Source organism: Astyanax mexicanus, chromosome 2 (assembly GCF_023375975.1).
Source record: "Astyanax mexicanus isolate ESR-SI-001 chromosome 2, AstMex3_surface, whole genome shotgun sequence".
Classification (NCBI taxonomy): Eukaryota; Metazoa; Chordata; class Actinopteri; order Characiformes; family Acestrorhamphidae; genus Astyanax; species Astyanax mexicanus.
The window spans coordinates 20,383,850-20,400,107 of NC_064409.1; positions in this window are offsets into that span (position 1 = coordinate 20,383,850).

A 16,258-nucleotide genomic window follows, 5' to 3' on the forward strand; every position below is an offset into this window, starting at 1 on the left:
AGAAAACGTGCGTCCATATCGGGAATGGTGGGCTTGTATACAGCTTTCCGATCGGACTTACGTTTTTCGTAAAAACTTCGTAAGTACGCGTTTTTTTGACCATTGAAAATGAATGGGCAGAACTTTGCACGCCCGTGGACGTCGCAATTTTTGAAATACGAAGATGAAACCAATTGAGGACCTGTAGAACTTATTGAGCTCTTTCCGAAAATATGCGTTACGAAAAGTTACGACGTACGGATTTCGTACGAATGTCGTACGAAGTGGCCCCATTGGAATGAATGGGGCCAATCGGAGGACGGCAGCTAGATCGAAGGACAGGTAGCTAGAACTCCAGTACTGTGAGTGTATGGAGCAGCTATGGGATAAATCAGCGTTAGGTCAAAAGTTTGGACACCCCGGCCCCCCCCCAGTACTGTGTGTAATGGAGCCATGGGTCAAAAGTTTGGACACCCCGGCCCCCCAGTACTGTGTGTAATGGAGCCACGGGTCAAAAGTTTGGACACCCCCGAACGGCCAGAGCAACCTAGCGTGCATAGCTGATTGATGTATTTGCACGTTGCGTAGCAACGTGCAAACACCATTTAATCTAATTGATGCATATACATCACCTAGCAACCACCTAGAAACACCATAGCAACCACCCCGGATACCATAGCAACACCTTAGCAACCGCCTAGCAACACCCTAGCAACCACCTAGCAACCACCTAGCAACACCTTGGCAACCATCCCGGATACCATAGCAACACCTTAGCAACCGCCTAGCAACACCCTAGCAACCACCTAGCAACCACCTAGCAACACCTTAGCAACCACCCCAGATACCATAGCAACACCTTAGCAACCGCCTGGCAACACCTTAGCAACCACCTAGCAACCACCTAGCAACACCTTAGTAACCACCCCAGATACCATAGCAACACCTTAGCAACCGCCTAGCAACACCTTAGCAACCACCTACCAACCACTTAGCAACACCTTAGCAACCACCCCGGATACCATAGCAACACCTTAGCAACCGCCTAGCAACACCCTAGCAACCACCTAGCAACCACCTAGCAACACCTTAGCAACCACCCCGGATACCATAGCAACACCTTAGCAACCACCTAGCAACCGCCTAGCAACACCCTAGCAACCACCTAGCAACCACCTAGCAACACCTTAGCAACCACCCCGGATACCATAGCAACACCTTAGTAACCGCCTAGCAACACCCTAGCAACCACCTAGCAACCACCTAGCAACACCTTAGCAACCACCCCGGATACTATAGCAACACCTTAGCAACCGCCTAGCAACACCCTAGCAACCACCTAGCAACCACCTAGCAACACCTTAGCAACCACCCCAGATACCATAGCAACACCTTAGCAACCGCCTAGCAACACCTTAGCAACCACCTAGCAACACCTTAGCAACCACCCCGGATACCATAGCAACACCTTAGCAACCACCCCGGATACCATAGCAACACCTTAGCAACCGCCTAGCAACACCCTAGCAACCACCTAGCAACACCTTAGCAACCACCCCGGATACCATAGCAACACCTTAGCAACCGCCTAGCAACACCTTAGCAACCACCTACCAACCACTTAGCAACACCTTAGCAACCACCCCGGATACCATAGCAACACCTTAGCAACCGCCTAGCAACACCCTAGCAACCACCTAGCAACCACCTAGCAACACCTTAGCAACCACCCCGGATACCATAGCAACACCTTAGCAACCACCTAGCAACCGCCTAGCAACACCCTAGCAACCACCTAGCAACCACCTAGCAACACCTTAGCAACCACCCCGGATACCATAGCAACACCTTAGTAACCGCCTAGCAACACCCTAGCAACCACCTAGCAACCACCTAGCAACACCTTAGCAACCACCCCGGATACCATAGCAACACCTTAGCAACCGCCTAGCAACACCCTAGCAACCACCTAGCAACCACCTAGCAACACCTTAGCAACCACCCCAGATACCATAGCAACACCTTAGCAACCGCCTAGCAACACCTTAGCAACCACCTAGCAACACCTTAGCAACCACCCCGGATACCATAGCAACACCTTAGCAACCACCCCGGATACCATAGCAACACCTTAGCAACCGCCTAGCAACACCCTAGCAACCACCTAGCAACACCTTAGCAACCACCCCGGATACCATAGCAACACCTTAGCAACCGCCTAGCAACACCCTAGCAACCACCTAGCAACACCTTAGCAACCACCCCGGATACCATAGCAACACCTTAGCAACCGCCTAGCAACACCCTAGCAACCACCTAGCAACACCTTAGCAACCATCCTGGATACCATAGCAACACCTTAGCAACCGCCTAGCAACACCTTAGCAACCACCTAGCAACCACTTAGCAACACCTTAGCAACCACCCCGGATACCATAGCAACACCTTAGCAACCGCCTAGCAACCACCTAGCAACCACCAAGCAACACCTTAGCAACCACCCCGGATACCATAGCAACACCTTAGCAACCGCCTAGCAACACCTTAGCAACCACCTAGCAACACCTTAGCAACCATCCCGGATACCATAGCAACACCTTAGCAACCGCCTAGCAATACCTTAGCAACCACCTAGGAACCACCTAGCAACATCTTAGCAACCACCCCGGATACCATAGCAACACCTTAGCAACCACCTAGCAACACCTTAGCAACCACCTAGCAACACCTTAGCAGATACCAGCCAGCACTGCAATCACACTCGCAGTTTCTGCAGGAACTGCAATCTAGTTAGTGTGATTGCAGTAATGCAATCACAGTATTGTTCTTCTTAAGTCTTATTCTTATTAGTGTGATTGCAGTATGCAATCACAGTACTGTTATTCTTAAGTCTTATTCTTATTATTATTCCACCTGTTTTTTGTCCGGTTAACTAGTGCCGCAGTTTTCGAAATATCGACTTCGTTCAAAAGAGAAAACGTGCGTCCATATCGGGAATGGTGGGCTTGTATACAGCTTTCCGATCGGACTTACGTTTTTCGTAAAAACTTCGTAAGTACGCGTTTTTTTGCCCATTGAAAATGAATGGGCAGAACTTTGCACGCCCGTGGACGTCGCAATTTTTGAAATACGAAGATGAAACCAATTGAGGACCTGTAGAACTTATTGAGCTCTTTCCGAAAATATGCGTTACGAAAAGTTACGACGTACGGATTTCGTACGATTGTCGTACGAAGTGGCCCCATTGGAATGAATGGGGCCAATCGGAGGACGGCAGCTAGATCGAAGGACAGGTAGCTAGAACTCCAGTACTGTGAGTGTATGGAGCAGCTATGGGATAAAACAGCGTTAGGTCAAAAGTTTGGACACCCCGGCCCCCCAGTACTGTGTGTAATGAAGCCACGGGTCAAAAGTTTGGACACCCCAGAGCCCCAGTACTGTGTGTAATGGAGCCACGGGTCAAAAGTTTGGACACCCCCGAACGGCCAGAGCAACCTAGCGTGCATAGCTGATTGATGTATTTGCACGTTGCGTAGCAACGTGCAAACACCATTTAATCTAATTTATGCATATACATCACCTAGCAACCACCTAGCAACACCTTAGCAACCACCTAGCAACCACCTAGCAACACCTTAGCAACCACCCCGGATACCATAGCAACACCTTAGCAACCGCCTAGCAACAGCTTAGGAGTGACCTACCAACCACTTAGCAACACCATAGCAACCACCCTGGATACCTTAGCAACCGCCTAGCAACACCCTAGCAACCACCTAGCAACCACCTAGCAACACCTTAGCAACCGCCTAGCAACACCCTAGCAACCACCTAGCAACCACCTAGCAACACCTTAGCAACCACCCCGGATACCATAGCAACACCTTAGCAACCGCCTAGCAACACCTTAGCAACCGCCTAGCAACACCCTAGCAACCACCTAGCAACCACCTAGCAACACCTTAGCAACCACCCCGGATACCATAGCAACACCTTAGCAACCGCCTAGCAACACCTTAGCAACCACCTAGCAACCACCTAGCAACACCTTAGCAACCACCCCGGATACCATAGCAACACCTTAGCAACCGCCTAGCCACACCCTAGCAACCACCTAGCAACACCTTAGCAACCACCCCGGATACCCTAGCAACACCTTAGCAACCGCCTAGCAACACCTTAGCAACCACCTAGCAACCACCTAGCAACACCTTAGCAACCACCCCGGATACCATAGCAACACCTTAGCAACCGCCTAGCAACACCTTAGCAACCACCTAGCAACCACCTAGCAACACCTTAGCAACCACCCCGGATACCATAGCAACACCTTAGCAACCGCCTAGCAACACCCTAGCAACCACCTAGCAACACCTTAGCAACCACCCCGGATACCATAGCAACACCTTAGCAACCGCCTAGCAACACCTTAGCAACCACCTAGCAACCACCTAGCAACACCTTAGCAACCACCCCGGATACCATAGCAACACCTTAGCAACCGCCTAGCAACACCTTAGCAACCACTTAGCAACCACCTAGCAACACCTTAGCAACCACACCGGATACCATAGCAACACCTTAGCAACCGCCTAGCAACACCTTAGCAACCACCTAGCAACACCTTAGCAACCACCCCAGATACCATAGCAACACCTTAGCAACCGCCTAGCAACACCTTAGCAACCACCTAGCAACCACTTAGCAACACCTTAGCAACCACCACGGATACCATAGCCACACCTTAGCAACCACTTAGCAACACCTTAGCAACACCACAGCAGATACCAGCCAGCACTGCAATCACACTCGCAGTTTCTGTAGGAACTGCAATCTAGTTATTATTATTATTATTATTATTCCACCTGTTTTTTGTCCGGTTAACTAGTGCCGCAGTTTTCGAAATATCGACTTCGTCCAAAAGAGAAAACGTGCGTACATATCGGGAATGGTGGGCTTGTATACAGCTTTCCGATCGGACTTACGTTTTTCGTAAAAACTTCGTAAGTACGCGTTTTTTTGACCATTGAAAATGAATGGGCAGAACTTTGCACGCCCGTGGACGTCGCAATTTTTGAAATACGAAGATGAAACCAATTGATGACCTGTAGAACTTATTGAGCTCTTTCCGAAAATATGCGTTACGAAAAGTTACGACGTACAGATTTCGTACGATTGTCGTACGAAGTGGCCCCATTGGAATGAATGGGGCCAATCGGAGGACGGCAGCTAGATCGAAGGACAGGTAGCTAGAACTCCAGTACTGTGAGTGTATGGAGCAGCTATGGGATAAAACAGCATTAGGTCAAAAGTTTGGACACCCCGGCCCCCCAGTACTGTGTGTAATAGAGCCACGGGTCAAAAGTTTGGACACCCCGGCCCCCCAGTACTGTGTGTAATGGAGCCACGGGTCAAAAGTTTGGACACCCCCGAACGGCCAAAGCAACCTAGCGTGCATAGCTGATTGATGTATTTGCACGTTGCGTAGCAACGTGCAAACACCATTTAATCACATTTATGCATATACATCACCTAGCAACCACTTAGAAACACCATAGCAACCACCACGGATACCATAGCAACACCTTAGCAACCACCTAGCAACTGCTTAGTAGTGACCTACCAACCACTTAGCAACACCAAAGCAACCACCCTGGATACCATAGCAACACCTTAGCAACTGCCTAGCAACACCATAGCAACCACCTAGCAACCATCTAGCAACACCTTAGCAACCACCCCGGATACCATAGCAACACCTTAGCAACCGCCTAGCAACACCCTAGCAACCACCTAGCAACCACCTAGCAACACCTTAGCAACCACCCCGGATACCATAGCAACACCTTAGCAACCGCCTAGCAACACCCTAGCAACCACCTAGCAACCACCTAGCAACACCTTAGCAACCACCCCGGATACCATAGCAACACCTTAGCAACCGCCTAGCAACACCTTAGCAACCACCTAGCAACCACCTAGCAACACCTTAGCAACCACCCCGGATACCATAGCAACACCTTAGCAACCGCCTAGCAACACCGTAGCAACCACCTAGCAACCACCTAGCAACACCTTAGCAACCACCCCGGATACCATAGCAACACCTTAGCAACCGCCTAGAAACACCCTAGCAACCACCTAGCAACACCTTAGCAACCACCCCGGATACCATAGCAACACCTTAGCAACCGCCTAGCAACACCCTAGCAACCACCTAGCAACCACCTAGGAACACCTTAGCAACCACCCGGGATACCATAGCAACACCTTAGCAACCGCCTAGCAACACCTTAGCAACCACCTAGCAACCACCTAGCAACACCTTAGCAACCACCCCGGATACCATAGCAACACCTTAGCAACCGCCTAGCAACACCTTAGCAACCACCTAGCAACCACCTAGCAACACCTTAGCAACCACCCCGGATACCATAGCAACACCTTAGCAACCGCCTAGCAACACCTTAGTTACCACCTAGCAACCACCTAGCAACCACCTAGCAACACCTTAGCAACCACCCCGGATACCATAGCAACACCTTAGCAACCGCCTAGCAACACCTTAGCAACCGCCTAGAAACACCTTAGCAACCACCTAGTAACCACCTAGCAACACCTTAGCAACCACCCCAGATACCATAGCAACACCTTAGCAACCGCCTAGCAACACCTTAGCAACCGCCTAGCAACACCTTAGCAACCACCTAGCAACCACCTAGTAACCACCTAGCAACACCTTAGCAACCACCCCAGATACCATAGCAACACCTTAGCAACCGCCTAGCAACACCTTAGCAACCGCCTAGCAACACCTTAGCAACCACCTAGCAACCACCTAGCAACACCTTAGCAACCACCACGGATACCATAGCAACACCTTAGCAACCGCCTAGCAACCACCTAGCAACCACCTAGCAACACCTTAGCAACCACCCCGGATACCATAGCAACACCTTAGCAACCACCTAGCAACACCTTAGCAACCACCTAGCAACACCATAGCAGATACCAGCCAGCACTGCAATCACACTCGCAGTTTCTGTAGGAACTGCAATCTAGTTATTATTATTATTCCACCTGTTTTTTGTCCGGTTAACTAGTGCCGCAGTTTTCGAAATATCGACTTCGTTCTAAAGAGAAAACGTGCGTCCATATCGGGAATGGTGGGCTTGTATACAGCTTTCCGATCGGACTTACGTTTTTCGTAAAAACTTCGTAAGTACGCGTTTTTTTGCCCATTGAAAATGAATGGGCAGAACTTTGCACGCCCGTGGACGTCGCAATTTTTGAAATACGAAGATGAAACCAATTGAGGACCTGTAGAACTTATTGAGCTCTTTCCGAAAATATGCGTTATGAAAAGTTACGGCGTACGGATTTCGTACGATTGTCGTACGAAGTGGCCCCATTGGAATGAATGGGGCCAATCGGAGGACGGCAGCTAGATCGAAGGACAGGTAGCTAGAACTCCAGTACTGTGTGTGTAATGGAGCAGCTATGGGATAAAACAGCATTAGGTCAAAAGTTTGGACACCCCGGCCCCCCAGTACTGTGTGTAATGGAGCCACGGGTCAAAAGTTTGGACACCCCAGCCCCCCAGTACTGTGTGTAATGGAGCCACAGGTCAAAAGTTTGGACACCCCAGCCCCCCAGTACTGTGTGTAATGGAGCTATCGGTCAAAAGTTTGGACACCCCAGAGCCCCAGTACTGTGTGTAATGGAGCCACGGGTCAAAAGTTTGGACACCCCAGAGCCCCAGTACTGTGTGTAATGGAGCAACTGGTCAAAAGTTTGGGTACCCCGGTCAGCTCTGCAATCACACTCGCAGTTTCTGTAGGAACTGCAATCTAGTTATTATTATTAGTGTGATTGCAGTAATGCAATCACAGTATTGTTCTTCTTAAGTCTTATTCTTCTTATTATTATTATTCCACCTGTTTTTTGTCCGGTTAACTAGTGCCGCAGTTTTCGAAATATCGACTTCGTTCAAAAGAGAAAACGTGCGTCCATATCGGGAATGGTGGGCTTGTATACAGCTTTCCGATCGGACTTACGTTTTTCGTAAAAACTTCGTAAGTACGCGTTTTTTTGCCCATTGAAAATGAATGGGCAGAACTTTGCACGCCCGTGGACGTCGCAATTTTTGAAATACGAAGATGAAACCAATTGAGGACCTGTAGAACTTATTGAGCTCTTTCCGAAAATATGCGTTACGAAAAGTTACGACGTACGGATTTCGTACGATTGTCGTACGAAGTGGCCCCATTGGAATGAATGGGGCCAATCGGAGGACGGCAGCTAGATCGAAGGACAGGTAGCTAGAACTCCAGTACTGTGAGTGTATGGAGCAGCTATGGGATAAAACAGCATTAGGTCAAAAGTTTGGACACCCCGGCCCCCCAGTACTGTGTGTAATGGAGCCACGGGTCAAAAGTTTGGACACCCCGGCCCCCCCAGTACTGTGTGTAATGAAGCCACGGGTCAAAAGTTTGGACACCCCCGAACGGCCAGAGCAACCTAGCGTGCATAGCTGATTGATGTATTTGCACGTTGCGTAGCAACGTGCAAACACCATTTAATCTAATTTATGCATACACATCACCTAGCAACCACCTAGAAACACCATAGCAACCACCCCGGATACCATAGCAACACCTTAGCAACCACCTAGCAAATGCTTAGGAGTGACCTACCAACCACTTAGCAACACCATAGCAACCACCCTGGATACCATAGCAACACCTTAGCAACCGCCTAGCAACACCTTAGCAACCACCTAGCAACCATCTAGCAACACCTTAGCAACCACCCCAGATACCATAGCAACACCTTAGCAACCGCCTAGCAACACCCTAGCAACCACCTAGCAACCACCTAGCAACACCTTAGCAACCACCCCGGATACCATAGCAACACCTTAGCAACCGCCTAGCAACACCCTAGCAACCACCTAGCAACCACCTAGCAACACCTTAGCAACCACCCCGGATACCATAGCAACACCTTAGCAACCGCCTAGCAACACCATAGCAACCACCTAGCAACCACCTAGCAACACCTTAGCAACCACCCCGGATACCATAGCAACACCTTAGCAACCGCCTAGCAACACCCTAGCAACCACCTAGCAACCACTTAGCAACACCTTAGCAACCACCCCGGATACCATAGCAACACCTTAGCAACCGCCTAGCAACACCCTAGCAACCACCTAGCAACACCTTAGCAACCACCCCGGATACCATAGCAACACCTTAGCAACCGCCTAGCAAATGCTTAGGAGTGACCTACCAACCACTTAGCAACACCATAGCAACCACCCTGGATACCATAGCAACACCTTAGCAACCGCCTAGCAACACCTTAGCAACCACCTAGCAACCATCTAGCAACACCTTAGCAACCACCCCAGATACCATAGCAACACCTTAGCAACCGCCTAGCAACACCCTAGCAACCACCTAGCAACCACCTAGCAACACCTTAGCAACCACCCCGGATACCATAGCAACACCTTAGCAACCGCCTAGCAACACCCTAGCAACCACCTAGCAACCACCTAGCAACACCTTAGCAACCACCCCGGATACCATAGCAACACCTTAGCAACCGCCTAGCAACACCATAGCAACCACCTAGCAACCACCTAGCAACACCTTAGCAACCACCCCGGATACCATAGCAACACCTTAGCAACCGCCTAGCAACACCCTAGCAACCACCTAGCAACCACTTAGCAACACCTTAGCAACCACCCCGGATACCATAGCAACACCTTAGCAACCGCCTAGCAACACCCTAGCAACCACCTAGCAACACCTTAGCAACCACCCCGGATACCATAGCAACACCTTAGCAACCGCCTAGCAACACCTTAGCAACCACCTAGCAACCACCTAGCAACACCATAGCAACCACCCTGGATACCATAGCAACACCTTAGCAACCGCCTAGCAACACCTTAGCAACCACCTAGCAACCATCTAGCAACACCTTAGCAACCACCCCAGATACCATAGCAACACCTTAGCAACCGCCTAGCAACACCCTAGCAACCACCTAGCAACACCTTAGCAACCACCCCTGATACCATAGCAACACCTTAGCAACCGCCTAGCAACACCCTAGCAACCACCTAGCAACCACCTAGCAACCACCTAGCAACACCTTAGCAACCACCCCGGATATCATAGCAACACCTTAGCAACCGCCTAGCAACACCCTAGCAACCACCTAGCAACCACCTAGCAACACCTTAGCAACCACCCCGGATACCATAGCAACACCTTAGCAACCGCCTAGCAACACCCTAGCAACCACCTAGCAACCACCTAGCAACACCTTAGCAACCACCAAAGATACCATAGCAACACCTTAGCAACCGCCTAGCAACACCCTAGCAACCACCTAGCAACCACCTAGCAACACCTTAGCAACCACCTCGGATACCATAGCAACACCTTAGCAACCACCTAGCAACACCTTAGCAACCACCTAGCAACCACCTAGCAACCACCTAGCAACACCTTAGCAACCACCCCAAATACCATAGCAACACCTTAGCAACCGCCTAGCAACACCTTAGCAACCGCCTAGCAACACCTTAGCAACCACCTAGCAACCACCTAGCAACACCTTAGCAACCACCCCAGATACCATAGCAACACCTTAGCAACCGCCTAGCAACACCCTAGCAACCACCTAGCAACCACCTAGCAACACCTTAGCAACCACCCCGGATACCATAGCAACACCTTAGCAACCGCCTAGCAACACCGTAGCAACCACCTAGCAACACCTTAGCAACCACCCCGGATACCATAGCAACACCTTAGCAACCGCCTAGCAACACCCTAGGAACCACCTAGCAACACCTTAGCAGATACCAGCCAGCACTGCAATCACACTCGCAGTTTCTGCAGGAACTGCAATCTAGTTATTATTATTATTATTCCACCTGTTTTTTGTCCGGTTAACTAGTGCCGCAGTTTTCGAAATATCGACTTCGTTCAAAAGAGAAAACGTGCGTCCTTATCGGGAATGGTGGGCTTGTATACAGCTTTCCGATCGGACTTACGTTTTTCGTAAAAACTTCGTAAGTACGCGTTTTTTTGCCCATTGAAAATGAATGGGCAGAACTTTGCACGCCCGTGGACGTCGCAATTTTTGAAATACTAAGATGAAACCAATTGAGGACCTGTAGAACTTATTGAGCTCTTTCCGAAAATATGCGTTACGAAAAGTTACGACGTACGGATTTCGTACGAATGTCGTACGAAGTGGCCCCATTGGAATGAATGGGGCCAATCGGAGGACGGCAGCTAGATCGAAGGACAGGTAGCTAGAACTCCAGTACTGTGTGTAATGGAGCAGCTATGGGATAAAACAGCGTTAGGTCAAAAGTTTGGACACCCCGGCCCCCCAGTACTGTGTGTAATGGAGCCATGGGTCAAAAGTTTGGACACCCCGGCCCCCCAGTACTGTGTGTACTGGAGCCACGGGTCAAAAGTTTGGACACCCCCGAACGGCCAGAGCAACCTAGCGTGCATAGCTGATTGATGTATTTGCATGTTGCGTAGCAACGTGCAAACACCATTTAATCTAATTTATGCATATAAATCACCTAGCAACCACCTAGAAACACCATAGCAACCACCACAGATACCATAGCAACACCTTAGCAACCGCCTAACAACACCTTAGCAACCACCTAGCAACCACCTAGCAACACCTTAGCAACCTCCCCGGATACCATAGCAACACCTTAGCAACCGCCTAGCAACACCTTAGCAACCGCATAGCAACCACTTAGCAACACCTTAGCAACCACCCCGGATACCATAGCAACACCTTAGCAACCGCCTAGCAACCACCTAGCAACACCTTAGCAACCACCCCGGATACCATAGCAACACCTTAGCAACCGCCTAGCAACACCTTAGCAACCACCTAGCAACACCTTAGCAACCACCCCGGATACCATAGCAACACCTTAGCAACCGCCTAGCAACACCCTAGCAACCACCTAGCAACCACCTAGCAACACCTTAGCAACCACCCCGGATACCATAGCAACACCTTAGCAACCGCCTAGCAACACCTTAGCAACCACCTAGCAACCACCTAGCAACACCTTAGCAACCACCCTGGATACCATAGCAACACCTTAGCAACCGCCTAGCAACACCCTAGCAACCACCTAGCAACCACCTAGCAACACCTTAGCAACCACCCCGGATACCATAGCAACACCTTAGCAACCGCCTAGCAACACCCTAGCAACCACCTAGCAACACCTTAGCAACCACCCCGGATACCATAGCAACACCTTAGCAACCGCCTAGCAACACTCTAGCAACCACCTAGCAACCACCTAGCAACACCTTAGCAACCACCCCGGATACCATAGCAACACCTTAGCAACCGCCTAGCAACACCTTAGCAACCACCTAGCAACCACTTAGCAACACCTTAGCAACCACCCCGGATACCATAGCAACACCTTAGCAACCGCCTAGCAACACCCTAGCAACCACCTAGCAACACCTTAGCAACCACCCCGGATACCATAGCAACACCTTAGCAACCGCCTAGCAACACCCTAGCAACCACCTAGCAACACCTTAGCAACCACCCCGGATACCATAGCAACACCTTAGCAACCACCTAGCAACACCTTAGCAACCACCCCGGATACCATAGCAACACCTTAGCAACCGCCTAGCAACCATCTAGCAACACCTTAGCAACCACCCCGGATACCATTGCAACACCTTAGCAACCACCTAGCAACACCTTAGCAACCACCTAGCAACCACTTAGCAACACCTTAGCAACCACCCTGGATACGATAGCAACACCTTAGCAACCACTTAGCAACACCTTAGCAACACCATAGCAGATACCAGCCAGCTCTGCAATCACACTCGCAGTTTCTGTAGGAACTGCAATCTAGTTCTTCTTCTTCTTCTTCTTATTATTATTAGTGTGATTGCAGTATGCAATCACAGTACTGTTCTTCTTAAGTCTTATTCTTATTATTATTATTATTATTATTATTATTATTATTATTATTATTATTATTCCACCTGTTTTTTGTCCGGTTAACTAGTGCCGCAGTTTTCGAAATATCGACTTCGTTCAAAAGAGAAAACGTGCGTCCATATCGGGAATGGTGGGCTTGTATACAGCTTTCCGATCGGACTTACGTTTTTCGTAAAAACTTCGTAAGTACGCGTTTTTTTGCCCATTGAAAATGAATGGGCAGAACTTTGCACGCCCGTGGACGTCGCAATTTTTGAAATACTGAGATGAAACCAATTGAGGACCTGTAGAACTTATTGAGCTCTTTCCGAAAATATGCGTTACGAAAAGTTACGACGTACGGATTTCGTACGAATGTCGTACGAAGTGGCCCCATTGGAATGAATGGGGCCAATCGGAGGACGGCAGCTAAATCGAAGGACAGGTAGCTAGAACTCCAGTACTGTGTGTAATGGAGCAGCTATGGGATAAATCAGCGTTAGGTCAAAAGTTTGGACACCCCGGCCCCCCAGTACTGTGTGTAATGGAGCCACGGGTCAAAAGTTTGGACACCCCGGCCCCCCAGTACTGTGTGTAATGGAGCCACGGGTCAAAAGTTTGGACACCCCCGAACGGCCAGAGCAACCTAGCGTGCATAGCTGATTGATGTATTTGCACGTTGCGTAGCAACGTGCAAACACCATTTAATCAAATTTATGCATATACATCACCTAGCAACCACCTAGAAACACCATAGCAACCACCCCGGATACCATAGCAACACCTTAGCAACCGCCTAGCAACACCATAGCAACCACCTAGCAACCATCTAGCAACACCTTAGCAACCACCCCAGATACCATAGCAACACCTTAGCAACCCCCTAGCAACACCCTAGCAACCACCTAGCAACCACCTAGCAACACCTTAGCAACCACCCCGGATACCATAGCAACACCTTAGCAACCGCCTAGCAACACCCTAGCAACCACCTAGCAACCACCTAGCAACACCTTAGCAAACACCCCGGATACCATAGCAACACCTTAGCAACCGCCTAGCAACACCCTAGCAACCACCTAGCAACACCTTAGCAACCACCCCGGATACCATAGCAACACCTTAGCAACCGCCTAGCAACACCCTAGCAACCACCTAGCAACCACCTAGCAACACCTTAGCAACCACCCCGGATACCATAGCAACACCTTAGCAACCGCCTAGCAACACCCTAGCAACCACCTAGCAACCACCTAGCAACACCTTAGCAACCACCCCGGATACCATAGCAACACCTTAGCAACCGCCTAGCAACACCCTAGCAACCACCTAGCAACCACCTAGCAACACCTTAGCAACCACCCCGGATACCATAGCAACACCTTAGCAACCGCCTAGCAACACCCTAGCAACCACCTAGCAACACCTTAGCAACCACCCCGGATACCATAGCAACACCTTAGCAACCGCCTAGCAACACCCTAGCAACCACCTAGCAACACCTTAGCAACCACCCCGGATACCATAGCAACACCTTAGCAACCGCCTAGCAACACCTTAGCAACCACCTAGCAACACCTTAGCAACCACCCCGGATACCATAGCAACACCTTAGCAACCGCCTAGCAACACCTTAGCAACCACCTAGCAACACCTTAGCAACCACCCCGGATACCATAGCAACACCTTAGCAACCGCCTAGCAACACCCTAGCAACCACCTAGCAACCACCTAGCAACACCTTAGCAACCACCCCGGATACCATAGCAACACCCTAGCAACCACCTAGCAACACCTTAGCAACCACCCCGGATACCATAGCAACACCTTAGCAACCGCCTAGCAACACCTTAGCAACCACCTAGCAACCACCTAGCAACACCTTAGCAACCACCCCGGATACCATAGCAACACCTTAGCAACCGCCTAGCAACACCTTAGCAACCACCTAGCAACCACCTAGCAACACCTTAGCAACCACCCTGGATACCATAGCAACACCTTAGCAACCGCCTAGCAACACCTTAGCAACCACCTAGCAACACCTTAGCAACCACCCCAGATACCATAGCAACACCTTAGCAACCGCCTAGCAACACCTTAGCAACCACCTAGCAACCACTTAGCAACACCTTAGCAACCACCCCGGATACCATAGCCACACCTTAGCAACCACTTAGCAACACCTTAGCAACACCATAGCAGATACCAGCCAGCACTGCAATCACACTCGCAGTTTCTGTAGGAACTGCAATCTAGTTCCACCTGTTTTTTGTCCGGTTAACTAGTGCCGCAGTTTTCGAGATATCGACTTCGTTCAAAAGACAAAACGTGCGTCCTTATCGGGAATGGTGGGCTTGTATACAGCTTTCCGATCGGACTTACGTTTTTCGTAAAAACTTCGTAAGTGTGCGCTTTTTTGCCCATTGAAAATGAATGGGCAGAACTTTGCACGGCCGTGTACGTCACAATTTTTGAGATACGAAGATGAAACCAATTGAGGACCTGTAGAACTTATTGAGCTCTTTCCGAAAATATGCGTCACGAAACGTTACGACATACGAATTTCGTACGATTGTCGTACGAAGTGGCCCCATAGGAATGAATGGGGCCATCGGAGGATGGCAGCTAGATCGAAGGACGGCAGCTAGAACTCCAGTACTGTGTGTAATGGAGCCACGGGTCAAAAGTTTGGGTACCCCGGCCAGCACTGCAATCACACTCGCAGTTTCTGTAGGAACTGCAATCTAGTTATTATTATTATTATTATTATTATTATTATTACTGCAATGCTTTGATTGCAATGCTTCTTACACTCCTACATGCAGGAGAAAATGATTTTTTTTATCGCATTGTTTCTATTGTTGATTTTTAATGGTTATATACAAAAAAGCTGTTGGTCGTCACTCTGGCAAATAACCACAGTATTTTTCCCCTGCAGCCCTGAAGACAGCAGGTTTAGAAAAGGTCAAAAGCATTGTGCAGGTAGTTTAAGTTCCCTGAGAGTGCAGCATTCCCTCTTTCAGCCTACACACTTCTTCACTCTACTCTACTTCCAGATCATTCCAGCCACCTGCAGCGACTCACAAAACAGCCAGTGATGGTTTAAGAAGAGCAGGGTTCACATAACACAGAGAGGTCACCTTCACCTTCAGCTTCTGGCACTAACTCAATATCTTATCTTTTAATCAACACTCGCTGAAGTCAAGAGATAAGGCGAAGTAGTCCTCCTATAAAATTTCATTTCTGAATA